Source organism: Pinus tabuliformis, chromosome 1_2 (assembly GCF_031772625.1).
Source record: "Pinus tabuliformis cultivar Carrire ecotype Pingquan chromosome 1_2, CPIR1, whole genome shotgun sequence".
In the NCBI taxonomy this organism is placed as follows: Eukaryota; Viridiplantae; Streptophyta; class Pinopsida; order Pinales; family Pinaceae; genus Pinus; species Pinus tabuliformis.
Genome location: NC_142298.1, coordinates 502710850 through 502726614, shown reverse-complemented (window position 1 = coordinate 502726614; position 15765 = coordinate 502710850).

Below are 15765 nucleotides of genomic sequence, written 5' to 3'. Positions count from 1 at the left end.
AATGCTTTGGTAACATTTCCCTTGCAACCAGGGCTTGTGTTCTTGGACTTGGTATCTTTGTTGCTATGTAAAGGTCCGAGTCATGGTTTCAATGACTTGATCTATTGCATCTTAGCTTTGTTCATATATCAATTAGTTAATCCTTGCCTATATTCATGATCATTATGATGGTAGGTAGTTGACAAGTGAACAACAATCACACAAAAGAAAAATTTTGTTGTTCAATTGGAATTGAACAGCAGAGATACACAAAAAGTGTTGTTCAATCGTTTAAACAACAATAACTGCAAAGAGAAAAAGTGTTGGTCAATTTGGATTGAACAGTAGTTGTTCATTTGAATGAACGACAGTCGTTCAATTAAAGGAACAACAAAGCACGCACTAAGGATGTAAAAGTGTTGTCAGTTGTTTGAACAACAGTTGTTCAATTGAATGAACAACAAAACACGCCAAAAAAAAGGGTGTTGTTCAATTCAGTTGGAACAACAACTGTTCAATAGATTGCAAGGAAATGTTACCAAAGCATTCATAAATGATTTATTCATCAACCATGACATAAGTTTCATAGGAATCAAGCAGAATGCGGCAACAGCATCCTACTAAAGCAAAGAAGCAAAGAAACCAACAAATGACAAATCTCACCTTGTTTAATCTTGGACTTGGTATCTTTGTTGTTGTGTGAAGGTTTGAGTCATGGTTTCAGTGGCTTGATCTATTGCATCTTAGCTTTGTTCATATATCAATTAGTTAATCTCTGCCTATATTCATGATCATTATGATGGTATGTAGTTGACAAGCAAACAACAATCACACAAAAAAAAAAATTGTTGTTCAATTGGAATTGAACAATAGTTGTTCAATGAATTGAACTGTAGAGATACGCAAAAAGTGTTGTTCAATCGTTTGAACAGCAATAACCGCAAAGAGAAAAAGTGTTGTTCAATTGGGATTGAACAGTAGCTATTCATTTGAATGAACGGCAGATGTTCAATTAAAGGAACAGCAACGCATGCATTGGGGATGTAAAAAGTGTTGTTCAGTTGTTTGAACAACAACTGTTCAATTGAATGAACAGCAAAACACACCCAAAAGAAAGGGTGTTGTTCAATTGAGATGGAACAGAAACTGTGTAATAGATTGCAAGGGAAATGTTACCAAAGCATTCATAAATGATTTATTCATCAACCTTGACATAATTTTCATAGGAATTAAGCATCATGAGGCAGCAACATCCTACTAAAGCAAAGAAGCAAAGAAACCAACAAATGAAAAATCTCACCTTGTTTAATCTTGGACTTGGTATCTTTGTTGTTGTGTGAAGGTTTGAGTCATGGTTTCAGTGACTTGATCTATTGCATCTTAGCTCTGTTCATATATCAGTTAGTTAATCCCTACCTATATTCATGATCATTATGATGGTAGGTAGTTGACAATCGAACAACAATCACACAAAAGAAAAATTTTGTTGTTCAATTGGAATTGGACAACAAAGATACGCAAAAAGTGTTGTTCAATCATTTGAACAACAATATCCGCAAAGAGAAAAAGAGATGTTCAATTGGGATTGAACAGTAGTTGTTCATTTGAATGAATGGCAGTTGTTCAATTAAAGTAACAACAAAGCATGCACTGGGGATGTAAAAGTGATGTTCAGTTGTTTGAATAGCAGCTATTCAATTGAATGAACAGCAAAACATGCCAAAAAAGAAGGGTGTTGTTCAATTGAGATGGAATAGCAACCATTCAATAGATTGCAAGGGAAATGTTACCAAAGCATTCATAAATAATTTATTCATCAACCATGACATAAGTTTCATAGGAATTAAGTAGCATGAGGCAGCAACATCCTACTAAAGTAAAGAAGCAAAGAAACCAACAAATGAAAAATCTCACCTTGTTTAATCTTGGACTTGGTATCTTTGTTGTTGTGTGAAGGTCTAAGTCATGGTTTTAGTGACTTGATCTATTGCATCTTAGCTTTGTTCATATATCAATTAGTTAATCCTTGCTTATATTCATGATCATTATGATGGTAGGTAGTTGACAAGCGAACAAAAATCACACAAAAGAAAAATCTTGTTGTTCAATTGGAATTGAACAACAGAGATACGCAAAAAGTGTTGTTCAATCATTCAAACGGCAATAACCGCAAAGAGAAAAATTGGTGTTCAATTGGGATTGAACAGTAGTTGTTCATTTGAATGAATTATATTCATTCAATTAAAGGAACAACAAAGCACGCACTGGGGATGTAAAAGTGTTGTTCAGTTGTTTGAACAACAGCTTTTCAATTGAATGAACAGCAAAACACACCAAAAAAAAGGGTGTTGTTCAATTGAGATGGAACAACAACTGTTCAATAGATTGCAAGGGAAATGTTACCAAAGCATTCATAAATGATTTATTCATCAACCTTGACATAAGTTTCATAGGAATTAAGCAGCATGAGGCAACAACATCCTACTAAAGAAAAGAAGCAAAGAAACCAACAAATGACAAATCTCACCTTGTTTAATCTTGGACTTGGTATCTTTGTTGCTGTGTGAATATATGAGTCATGGTTTCAGTGACTTGATCTATTGCATCTTAGCTTTGTTCATATATCAATTAGTTAATCCTTGCCTATATTCATGATCATTATGATCATAGGTAGTTGACAAGCGAACAACAATCACACAAAATAAAAATTTTGTTGTTCAATTGGAATTCAACAACAAAGATACGCAAAAAGTGTTGTTCAGTCGTTTGAACAGCAATAACCGCAAAGAGAAAAAGTTTTGTTCAATTGGGATTGAATAGTAGTTGTTCATTTTAATGAACGGTAGTTGCTCAATTAAAGGAACAACAAAGCACGCATTGGGGATGTAAAAGTGTTGTGCAGTTGTTTGAACAGTAGCTGTTCAATTGAATGAACAACAAAACACGCCAAAAAAAGGGTGTTGTTCAATTGAGATGGAACAACAATTGTTCAATAGATTGCAAGAGAAATGTTACCAAAGCATTCATAAATTATTTATTCATCAACCTTGACATAATTTTCATAGGAATTAAGCATCATGAGGCAGCAACATCCTACTAAAGCAAAGAAGCAAAGAAACCAACAAATGACAAATCTCACCTTGTTTAATCTTGGACTTAGTATCTTTGTTGTTGTGTGAAGGTCTGAGTCATGGTTTCAGTGACTTGATCTATTGCATCTTAGCTTTGTTCATATATCAATTAGTTAATCCCTACCTATATTCATGATCATTATGATGGTAGGTAGTTGACAAGCGAACAACAATCACACAAAAGAAAAATTTTGCTGTTTAATTGGAATTGAACAACAAAGATACGCAAAAAGTGTTGTTCAATCATTTGAACAGCAATAACCGCAAAGAGAAAAAGTGTTGTTCAATTGGGATTGAACATTAGCTATTCATTTGAATGAACAACAATTGTTCAATTAAATGAACAATAAAGCATCCATTGGGGATGTAAAAGTGATGTTCAGTTGTTTGAACAATAGCCGTTCAATTGAATGAACAGCAAAACACGCCAAAAAACAAGGGTGTTGTTCAATTGAGATGGAATAACAATTGTTCAATAGATTGCAAGGGAAATGTTACCAAAGAATTCATAAATGATTTATTCATCAACCATGACATAAGTTTCATAGGAATTAAGCAGCATGAGGCAACAACATCCTACTAAAGCAAAGAAGTAAAGAAACCAACAAATGACAAATCTCACCTTGTTTAATCTTGGACTTGCTATCTTTGTTTCTGTGTGAAGGTTTGAGTCATGGTTTTAGTCACTTGATCTATTGCATCTTAGCCTTGTTCATTTATCAATTAGTTAATCCCTGCCTATATTCATGATCATTATGATGGTAGGTAGTTGACAAGTGAACAACAATCACACAAAAGTAAAATCTTGTTGTTCAATTGGAATTGAACAACAAAGATAGATAAAAAGTGTTGTTCAATCATTTGAACAGCAATAACCGCAAAGAGAAAAAGTGATGTTCAATTGGGATTGAACAGTAGCTGTTCATTTGAATGAACGACAGTCATTCAATTAAAGGAACAGCAAAGCACGCACTGGGGATGTAAAAGTGTTTTTCAGTTGTTTGAACAGTAGCTGTTCAGTTGTTTGAACAGTAGCTGTTCAATTGAATGAACAGAAAAACACACCAAAAAAAAAGGGTGTTGTTCAATTGAGATGGAACAACAACTGTTCAATAGATTGCAAGGGAAATGTTACCAAAGCATTCATAAATGATTTATTCATCAACCTTGACATAAGTTTCATAGGAATTAAGAAGCATGAGGCAGCAACATCCTACTAAAGAAAAGAAGCAAAGAAACCAACAAATGACAAATCTTACCTTGTTTAATCTTGGACTTGGTATCTTTGTTGTTGTGTGAAGATCTGAGTCATGGTTTCAGTGACTTGATCTATTGCATCTTACCTTTGTTCATATATCAATTAGTTAATCCCTACCTATATTCATGATCATTATGATGGTAGGTAGTTGACAAGTGAACAACAATCACACAAAAGAAAAAAAAAATTGTTCAATTGGAATTGAACAGCAGAGATACGTAAAAAGCGTTGTTCAGTCGTTTGAACAGCAATAACCACAAAGAGAAAACATGGCTTTTAATTGGGATTGAACATTAGTTGTTCATTTGAATGAACGGTAGCTGTTCAATTAAAGGAACAACAAAGCACGCACTGGGGATGTAAAAGTGTTGTTCAGTTGTTTGAACAGCAACTGTTCAATTGAATGAACAACAAAGCACGTAAAAAAAAGGGTGTTGTTCAATTGAGATGGAACAAAATTTTTTCAATAGATTGCAAGGGAAATGTTACCAAAGCATTCATAAATGATTTATTCATCAACCTTGACATAAGTTTCATAGGAATTAAGCAGCATGAGGCAAACCAACAAATGACAAATCTCACCTTGTTTAATCTTGGACTTGGTATCTTTGTTGTTGTGTGAAGGTTTGAGTCATGGTTTCAGTGACTTGATCTATTGCATCTTAGATTTGTTCATATATCAATTAGTTAATTCCTGCCTATATTCATGATCATTATGATGGTAGGTAGTTGACAACTATGTGACTTTTTGTAGTGATTTTCAACGAGGAAAATGTAAGCGTGAACCATGTCATTATTAACATTCATGAAAAAATATGGCAACGAATATTCCATTCTCTTTTTGATTTTATAAAAAACCTTAGCATATCTTAAACAATGTGAGATTTTTCATTTGTTGGTTTCTTTTCTTCTTTTCTTTAGTAGGATGTTGCTGCCTTATGATTCCTAATTCCTTTGAAACTTATGTCAAGGTTGATGAATAAATTATTTATGAATGCTTTGGTAACATTTCCCTTGCAACCAGGTCTTGTGTGCTTGGACTTGGTATCTTTGTTGTTGTGTGAAGGTCTGAGTCATGGTTTCAATGACTTGATCTATTGCATCTTAACTTTGTTCATATATCAATTATTTAATCCATGCCTATATTCATGATCATTATGATGGTAGGTAGTTGACAACCATGTGACTTTTTTATTTTCAACGAGGAAAATGTAAGCGTGAACCATGCCATTATTAGCATTCATGAAAAAATATGGCAACGAATATTCCATTCTCTTTTTGATGTTATAAAAGACCTTAGCATTTCTTAAACAAGGTGTTGGTTTCTTTGCTTCTTTGCTTTAGTAGGATGTTGGTGCATCGTGCTGCTTAATTCATGTGAAACTTATGTCAAGGTTGGTGAATAAATCATTTAAATATTTCGTATATGTTTTCCAAATACATAAATTTGGGCATCGTAATGACAACTCAATGACACCATGTCCTTTGGATCAAGGGGTTCTAAGGAAGAGACTCTAACGAATCGAAATAGAATAAATGCACAACAAAATAAGAATTTTTATTCTGTAGAGAGACCAATCAAATCTAAATGATGATTGTAGAATTTCATTACTATAAAAGGGCATCAATGCACACACTGACTGGTAAAATCTGAATAACAAATAAAAAGGGAACCATGCCTTCCTGGATACAGGAGAAGGTCTAGGGTGTACAGACCTATCTTAGGCACCTTGGTAGGTGCAGCCATCCTACATGTGATGCATGTGTTGGAGCTACTACAGTTCACCCTCGCCCTATTCTTCCTCTATTTAATTCTAAATATTACCAATTCTGACAAAGTTAAACTGAATCTACAAATGAAAACTCCTAATCTCAAATTACTAATTATGGACTGCAGTTAACCTTGGAGATAACTAAAGGTCATCATGTGCATGCTTGAGACATGCATGCGGCCTCACTGGATGCTAGAAAAGCGTTGTCAATGACCAGAAAATATGCTACATCTAAATTTTAGTTCTAACTTTTAGTTCTATCCTACAACTAGCATATTGTAAATGACCATAAAATATGCCTATAAAAGGGTGAAAACATAGAACAATTAGACTCTGCTTTTATGAAGTGGCTAAGAGTTTTATAAGTCTGGAAGTAATTAGATCATAGGATCCATATATTTGGGGATTCTACATGTATTTTGTGCACTGTGGGGATGGAAAAGTTTATAAATTCTGTTAGAACCAATGCCATTTTTGGGCCTAAGCCATGTCAAATTCATGACAATGCAGAGATGTCTATGATTTCCCCAGGACTCATTATTCTAGGGAAGATGGATTCATTTGGATTCAGAATGAATCAACATAAATGTCACATTTTTCGGTATTCCAGAATATAAAAAAATGATGAAAAAAGCTCATTAAATATACCTTCTGTGGAATTCTAGAACTTGAAACTCTGTTTCAAATAATTGAACCCCATCAATACTTTTAAATGCTATCAAATTTTATAAATTCTGTTAAGGGAAATGAGCAAGGACAAAAATTCTTGGAACATTTATAAAGTGTAATGTAATATGGGATTTTGTAGTTACTAGAAAATGCCTAAGCCATTTCAACTATCAAGGGTAGGTGGGTATAGGAATACCGTCATTACCATATGCATCACAGATGCCATTTGATCAAAAGTGGAAATATGGTGAAGGGAGTAGATTTCAAAGAATGAATCAGTGTTTTCATTGGCATGTTCGAGGAACATAGATGGAATAGAGTGGACACTTGCAAGGATCTTCCTTATTATCTTAAATTGGTTAATTAATAATTTAAAGGGGCTACCACTAGAATGATAAGTATAGTGATTGAAACAGATCTACTTTACTGACATAAAAAGGAAGATACCAAAATGGAGTGGAGCTGAACATCAAAAGTTTGGAAATATAACATATTGCTAGCAAGAAATGGATTTCATTATATTCAATTTATTACAGAATGCTATAACTGTTTCCTCAAGACCGTGGAAACTTCCACAGTATTGAATAATACTTCCCTGGTGCTTCTAGAGAATCATTTCATGTAACGATGCTTATACGAAAGGTAAATTAATCTATCACAACTTTATCACTTGTTGTTCAATTGGAAGTTGGAAAACCATGGACTAGGTAAAATACAAGCCTTCAACCATGACCATCACTTCCATGATGCGTTTTACAACAAAAAATGTTTGTATAGATAAACATTGTGTGCCTGGCAAAAGACCACATTGTGTGCTTGGATGAGAATTGCATGCTTGGAAAAAGACCACATTGTGTGCTTGGCTGAGAATTTATGTCTTCACATTGAGGTTCAATGCATGGACAATCCTCGTTGGAAGCAGAACTGTAGAACAACCTGAAAAAAAAGAGCGTCCACGTTAAAATTTTGAAAATTAATCAACACCATCATTATCCTAGTAGACCATAAACTAAATGTGACCAGGAACTTCAACACACATATATACACGAGCACACAAGATAAAAATAAAAACTTTCACCAGACACACAACTTAAAGATAACAACCGACGTTGATTTGGGCAATAGGACAATTAACACTTTATCAAAGGCATAAAAGGATAGAACACCATTTAGTGAACATCAACAAATCATGAAGAGGGCATGTTCAAAATAACATAACAATCTACTACGCTATCATATACTATTCCATGAAGACAAAATCAGCTTGATGAAGTCATGAAAATCCAACGAGATCTCTTACTAGAGGCAAGGAACCAAACATCCAACAATAAAAAACACAATGATAAGGTTCAAACCTCACTGGCCTTTGACCACCTAACCATAAATTTATAAAGATGTAAAATATAAAGATCTATAAACCTAATAAACATCGAACCATGAACATAGGTATGAATGTTTAAGTATAAAAATCAAACATGTTGCATGGACATAAATAAGTAAAGAGATTCTATTTGACAGCCAGCATGATGGATAGGGAAAAAATACAAGGATGGGAAATGAACCCATATGATGGTCCTTCTCCTCAACCATGAACAAGCATAAAAAGGCATGTAAAGCCCATGAATTTGGCATAGGAAATATAGTTAACACCTTAGTGGGGGAAAGGCGTTGAGGACTAAACTTTGTTTCAATGAGAAATGCATGGGACGAAACATAAGCACTGACAATAATCACATTTGGCAATCCTAATTTTCAGTGACCATGAACATATTATGAAAAGGATATTTTCATAACAACATAACAATAGGAAAACATAAATAGACTTATCATATGAAAAAATGAAACACATCTGACGAGGCCATGAAAACCTAGCTTATCTATTCTTTGTTCATACCTCGTTGATTCCCACTAGAGTTGAAGTCCTTCCATGTATGATCAGCCATGGTAGAAGATGATGCTTCTCCACTTATTCTATATTTACCTAGCAAAGTGTCAAACGTTATCGCAAAGAAATTTGCTAGAGCATCAAGGTATATGTGCACACACAATGAAAGAGTGTCAAATGTACCTAGCATGGCAGGTAATGTTGGATGGTCTTGCATCTCCCTTGGGTCTTGGGTTATCGCCATGGTTGGGGATTGTTGCATTGCTATAAAAACGAACATACCACATGTTAAAAAATGGTGATGATTAAATACTTAAATCTAAAACCATGACTCTATTCAACACATGAAACTAACCTAGAACCATAGACATGGCATTATTTGATCGATGACGTCCTCGCTTATTAAGGTATCGAAACTCAAATGGTTCATATTCTAATGGATCAGCATTTAAATCAATTTCCAAACCATTGTTTTTTCTGTTGCTTCTTTTATTTTTGGAGCTAAGGAAACTCTTCTTCCTCTTCAAAGATGGATAAAGAGAATCCAATCCAGATGTGAAGTCAAAATCAGTAACATGCAAATTATTGGCTTCATCCAACAATTTTTTAAGCATACCAGTCAACTGGATTGTCTTCGTCAATGTAGTAGGAGGGTTATCTAAAATGAGATGTGTATAGCTAAACAACTCCTCCCTTACCAAATGAAGTGCCTCGGCATCTGCATCAACAATATTTATGGCCATAAGAATAGCATCGACATCTACATCATGGTTTTGAGGCTCTATATTGAACTCAAGTGGGTCATTACATATGTTATCCTCTGCATGCTGATGAAGCAATGGATTTGAATTATCCGAGTGGAAATACAACCAATTAACCTTTATGGCATTCTTGCAAATGTTTCCACGGATAGACCATGGACATTCACATGTTATAAAATCCATACAATACCAGGTGACAAGGTATTTTTTACCTTGATCTGTCTGGCTTCTCACCCAATAAGCATGGGTTATGCTCTCATGAGGACAACAATTAGTATCCAAAATTTTTCTTGCTCATTCCACTGACGATTATAGCTTCTTTTCTCTCTTGTATTTGTTTAGAAATCCTTCTTCTTTTAAGCTTTCCTTGAACCGATAACAAGGTTCAACTGTTGTTAGTAGCATATGCAATAACCAATCCATCCTTCGGGCACATTTTTTTCCTTCTATCAGATAGAAATTTTGTTTTTAAGTAACAATGGTATGACTCAACAGCATTATTGGTCTCCTGATTTGCATGAGGAAAATCCCGACAACCTTTCACCCACATACCTAATTGCAAATAGAACCATGTCAATCTCGCTATATCACCTTTATAGAAGAAAAAAATGCATATAATACGAAAAAAATGTTTACTTACGAATCTTATCTCCAGTGACCCAATTCTTATTGAAATAGTCTAAGAACTTCTCTTCATCTGCAAATTTGATAAGAAATTGATTGATTGCATCTTCCACTTCATAATTGAGAGTGTGTTTCATGATGAAGCATAACTCACTAAACATCTCATTGGCTTTTGTGGAACTAGTTGCCAACTGATTGAAATGTTTTAACCAAGCCCTCCATACATGCCAAATGCATAAGATCACATCACAACCTGTGATCCTCCTACCATATTCAATGCATTTTAGTGTCATATTTTTAGAAAAAATGCAAGTTTGGTTATATCATGACAATGTTAAAGTTACCTCAAGGCACTGATTTCAGCCAGTGCATCATCAACCATGAAAGCATTGACTTTCCAATCAGGACGAGTTTGGAAACACTTGCGCATGAGCTTATCCAACCATATTGCAATATCATCTGATGTGTTTCGTGATGCGACGACCCATGTAACTGGAAAACCGCTTTGTTGTTCATCAAATACCACAAGTGTATACAACTGATACTGTCATTTTCAACATTACATAAAGTCAAATACAAGTTATTAATCATTCTGAATGTATACAACTTAAATAAATATATTTAATCAATCATTGGCATTTGACTTACCCCGTATTTATTTGTGTTAAATGTTGAATCTATGGCTATTAAGCTATTGTGCAATAGCTTGGCCATTGTCTCCAACATCCACTTTGTTTGAATCCCTATTATAAAACGAACCTCCACACCATTGGGCTTTTGGTAAAAGAAAAATCTTCCCGATGCTTTTGATACCAAAGATTTACACTCATTTCATCCTTTTTGTGAAGTTGATAATTTCCCTTCGCCAACTTATTATAGATGTTTACAATATCTTTGTTGCATAAGAAGAAATCTCTATCTCAAGCTGTCACATCAATGTCAACCAAAGAAACAACTCTCTACATATGCAACAACGTCCCTTGAAAGCTTTGGCCTATGCAAGGTCCCGATCTCATCTGAAGTGTCACGTTGACCATGACAAGCCCAACCTTCCCCATATTCATGTTCATACATATTGAAAGTTAGTATTGCTATATTAGGAATTTTATGCATAACTTTCACAATAAAGTGGCATTGGCAACCTCTCTTATACACAAATTAGGTCCTTCGTTTAGCTGGAGGATTTCCTCTTTTGTTCTTTGGGCCAAATGAACAATGATAACTACACCAAAAATTTAAAATGTTAGTACATACAAAGAAAAATAAACGTGGTTTCAAAAGATATAAACAATACATTTTTTAGATACTCACATATCATATTGCAATGCAGCGGTAGCTCTTTCTTTTGGTTCTTTTTTTGTTTTTTGTATGAATTTACATGGAGCAATAGGATTTTCTTCCTCTCCTTTGATAAATTTAGGAACTCGTCGTAATGGGATTATGGAAACTCGATCAATACTATTGTTTTTTCTATTTATTTCTGTCCAAACCAAGTCTTTAATAGAGAACGTCATTTTGCCTTTGATGTATTGCACCTCAAGATCCATGATATATTTCCATTTGATTTGCTTGCCCATTTTGAACTAATCTGGTCAAACAATATGCAAGGAAATTAGAACTGAACTTTTAATCTTAGCAAGTAACAATGTAAACTTTGAAACGGGAACTGATACTGTTACCCGTTTCGTAGAGATAGCAAAAAAGTGACCTGATTTTGAAAAAGGGTGATGCAGAACAAACATGTTTTTTTTAGAGCATAGTTTTTGGCACTTTAATTTTTTTATGTACATTATGTTTTAGAATCGTAGTGATTTTCATGCTGATTTAAAAAAGTGAGTATTCTGCATCACCCCCTTTTTTAAAAGACCTATTTTTTGGCTTTAAATTTTCTAATGTATAAAATGTAAATAATTATTTTGTAAATTTGATCATTTTTGAAGTGGTCGTTTTCTTCACATTTTCTTGTTTTTTATTTTAATTTTAACTTTTTTTTTAGTGAGGTTTTTATTGTTTTGCATTTTTAAATTAGGAGGTCGATATTTAGAATTTTCGATATTCTACATATTTATACATCCTTAATTAATTTTTCAATCCACATGAAATAATTGTTTCTAAAAAACAATATTTTTAAACAATGGACATAAAAATAACCATTTTTAACATAAATATAACTAAAAAACTACACGTTTTGATAATTTTTTGCTAGAATTGACATGTCAAAATCGCAATTTTTATATGATAATTTTAACTAAAAATGGTTAAATAATAGCTTTTTTAATGAATTTCATGTCAAAAAAATAATAATAATCACTTTTTTTTTCAAAAAATAATGATTAACTTAAAAATCAATTCGAAAATCACATATTACAGATATTGAACGTATAACAACCCTAATTGAGTGTTTATTCTTCTCATAAAATGTCAAAGTCAAAACATTGCAAAGCTTGATTTACAAGCATAACTTAAATTTAATCAACAATGTCATGTAATCCAAACTCTTCGTCCTCTAGAGTTTCATCATTGCCTTCTTCCACAATATTTTTTGTTTCCTTTTGCTCATTTTCCTCTTCTAATGGGTCTTTGATGTCTGCGAATCTCGCACACAACCCCCGGCGCCCCAACCCTCTCAACACCCCCCTCCACCGGCCCGGGCGCCCTCACCCGCCCCCCCAACCAACACCCCACCATGCCCCGGCGCCCTCACCCACCCTCACCCGCCCCCCACCCCGGCCCGGGCACCCTGCCAACCCCCCCGCCTGGGAGCCCACACAACCCCCCGTGCCCCAACCCTCTCAACCCCCCTGGCTCGGGTGCCGTCACCCGCCCCCCCAACCACCCCTCCACCCGGCCCCGGCGCCCTCACCCCCCCCCAGCCCGGGCGCCCTCACCCACCCTCACCCGCTCCCCCACCCGGCCCGGGCGCCCTCACCCGCCCGGCGCCCTCACCCACCCGGCGCCCTCACCCGTGATTCCGGGAATCGCCCTGCCACCTGTCGGGCGGGGGCGCGAGCCACCCGGGTGGCGCGGCCGAGGCAGGCGCCACCCGGGCGGCCCGCGCCCGCGCCCGGCAGGCAGCAGGGTGATTACCGGAATCGCCCTGCCGCTTGCCGGGCCGGGGCGGGGGCCGCCCAGGTGGCACAGACGAGGCAAGGTGGGTGAGGGCGCCCCAGGGGGGGAGGGCGGGTCAGGGTGCCCGGGCAGGGGGGCGGGCGGGTCAGGGCGCCGAGCGGGTGAGGTGGGTGAGGCCGCCGAGCGAGCGGGCAGCCGGGTGAGGGTGCCAGGGCGGGCGGGCGGGGGCGCCCGGGTGGGTGAGGCGGGTGAGGGCGTCGGGCGGGCGGGCGAGGGCGCCTGGGCGGGTGAGGCAGGTGAGGGCGCGGGGCGGGCGGGCGAGGGCGCCGAGCGGGCGGGCGGGCGAGGGCGGGCGGGTAAGTGAGGCGGGTGAGGGTGCCGGGCGGGCGGTCGGGCGAGGGCGCCCGAGAGGGTGAGGCGGGTGAGGGTGTCGGGCGGGCGAGGGCGCCGGACGGGCGGGCGGACGAGGGCGCCTGGGAGGGCAATGTAGCGACCTGCGGCTCTGCCTGGACGCGCGATGTAGCAACCTGCGGCTCTGCCCGGACGTGCGATGTAGCGACCTGCGGCTCTGCCCGGGCGCGCGCCCCTCCGACGCATGAAAACAGCGAAACACAAGTGCGAGCGAACCATGAAGCGCGATGGTAAATATGCGCGAAGTAATGGGGAGCTCGCCCACTTATAAGGCAGCTTGCCTTATGTTCAGGCCGACCACTGGAGCAAGTCACCATTGGGCAGGCCGACGATAGATTGAAGCGAATGGTGGCGAGTTTTGACATATTGCAGCGTCGGCCAAGAGTTAAACGCACAAGCTGGGAGGCGTATATACTTGGATGAGCTGCGGTTCATTTGGGCCATCGGTCAATCGATCAACAAGCTCTTCGCTCTCATCGCACCAAGGGATAGTGCGCACTTGGACAGGCGCAGCCAGCCGCAGCGGATGAGCCCGCCGAGCCGGGCAAAGGACGGGCGAAGGACGAGTTGGTGTTTTCGGTGGTGCACAGCGCCGGCATCTGGTATCGCATCTAGACCAGGTTGTGGCCGGGTAGGGTCGTGCACAGTGTGCCCGCCCGCCCAACGCCGAGTTGGTGTGGTGGTTGTCTCGGGTGTGTTGGCGGTGGACTCGTGCACGGGCACGGTCGCCCGCCCAACGACACGGTTCGATATTATATTGGTTCGCACTTAGATTTGGGTTGAGGCGAAGGCAAGGTCGTGCATGGGGTGCGCCCGCCCGCCCAACGCCGGGATTGTGCGGTTGTACATTGTATTGAATCATTGTGGGTTGGCGGTGGGTCGTGCACGGTGCGCCCGCCCGCCCAATGACACGAGGTTGTAACCTGTATATTTGTAATTTGGTTTTCGGTGGAGTCTTGGCGGACCGCCGTGCGGTCGTGCACGGGCCAGGCCCTCCCGATTTGTAAATATTACAATTATAATAAAAGATGATTATTATCATATTGCCGTGTTGATTATTATTGTCATGTTGATTTTATTATCGAACATTGTTAATGGTTTCTGCATGTTAATGATATAAATTCATAATGGTTATGAATTGTTAAGGTGTAGTCCGCAAAGTTTGTTAACGATGGAACATCTTAATGACTTAGGCGGTGCCGCACCCGCCCAATTAAGCAAAAAAAGAATTGGGGGCGTGACAGGTGGTATCAGAGCAGCTGATCCGGGTGTTGAAGCTGCCGAACAAGGTAAAATGGTGAAGCCTGATAGAGCAGGGTTGCTCATGACAGGTGAAGCTGATAAGGTTATGGAGAAATCATGGATGAACCGTCTAGGTTTCGTGGACTTGATGGTTCATGGCAAGACCATTCAAGCTCTGGTGGACACGGGTGCCACACATAACTTTATGACGACACGGTTAGCAAAAGAGGCTGGGCTGACGTTCACCCCATCAAATATGGAGGTCAAGGCAGTAAACTCTAGAGCTAAGGTGGCGGGTTTGGTACACGATGTACCTATACAGATAAAAGACTGGAAAGGTTAGTTGGACTTCACAGTGATGGAGATGAATGACTTTGATATGATACTTGGACATGATTTCTTGAAAGGCAACAAGGCTATTGTTGTCCCTTTTTGTGATGAGGTGGTGCTGGTTGGACAATCACAAACTTGGACTTTGCCCACTCATGGGCAAAGGAAGGAAGTCAAGGTGCAGCATGTTTCGGCACTAAGTTTGGAGAAGGCTATGAAGGACTCAAATATGGAGACATATGCGGTGATGTTCAAGGATGTTGAAGGGGATGGAGTAGGGATGCCTGTTCCAGCTGAAATATCTAAGGTGCTTACCAAGTATACAGATTTGATGCCTGATGAGCTTCCAAAGAAACTTCCACCAAGGCGTGCAGTGGACCATAGCATTGAGCTTGAGCCAGGGAAACAGCCCCCGGCCAAAGCACCTTATCGATTGTCGGGGCCTGAATTGGAGGAATTGAAATGCCAGTTAAAGGATTTAACTGAGGCAGGTTTCATTAGACCTTCAAGGTCCCCTTATGGAGCTCCGGTATTGTTCCAGCGAAAGAAGGATTCGAATGAGCTACGGATGTTCTGTGATTACCGTGCATTGAACAAGCAAACGGTAAGGAACAGGTATCCTTTGCCATTCGCT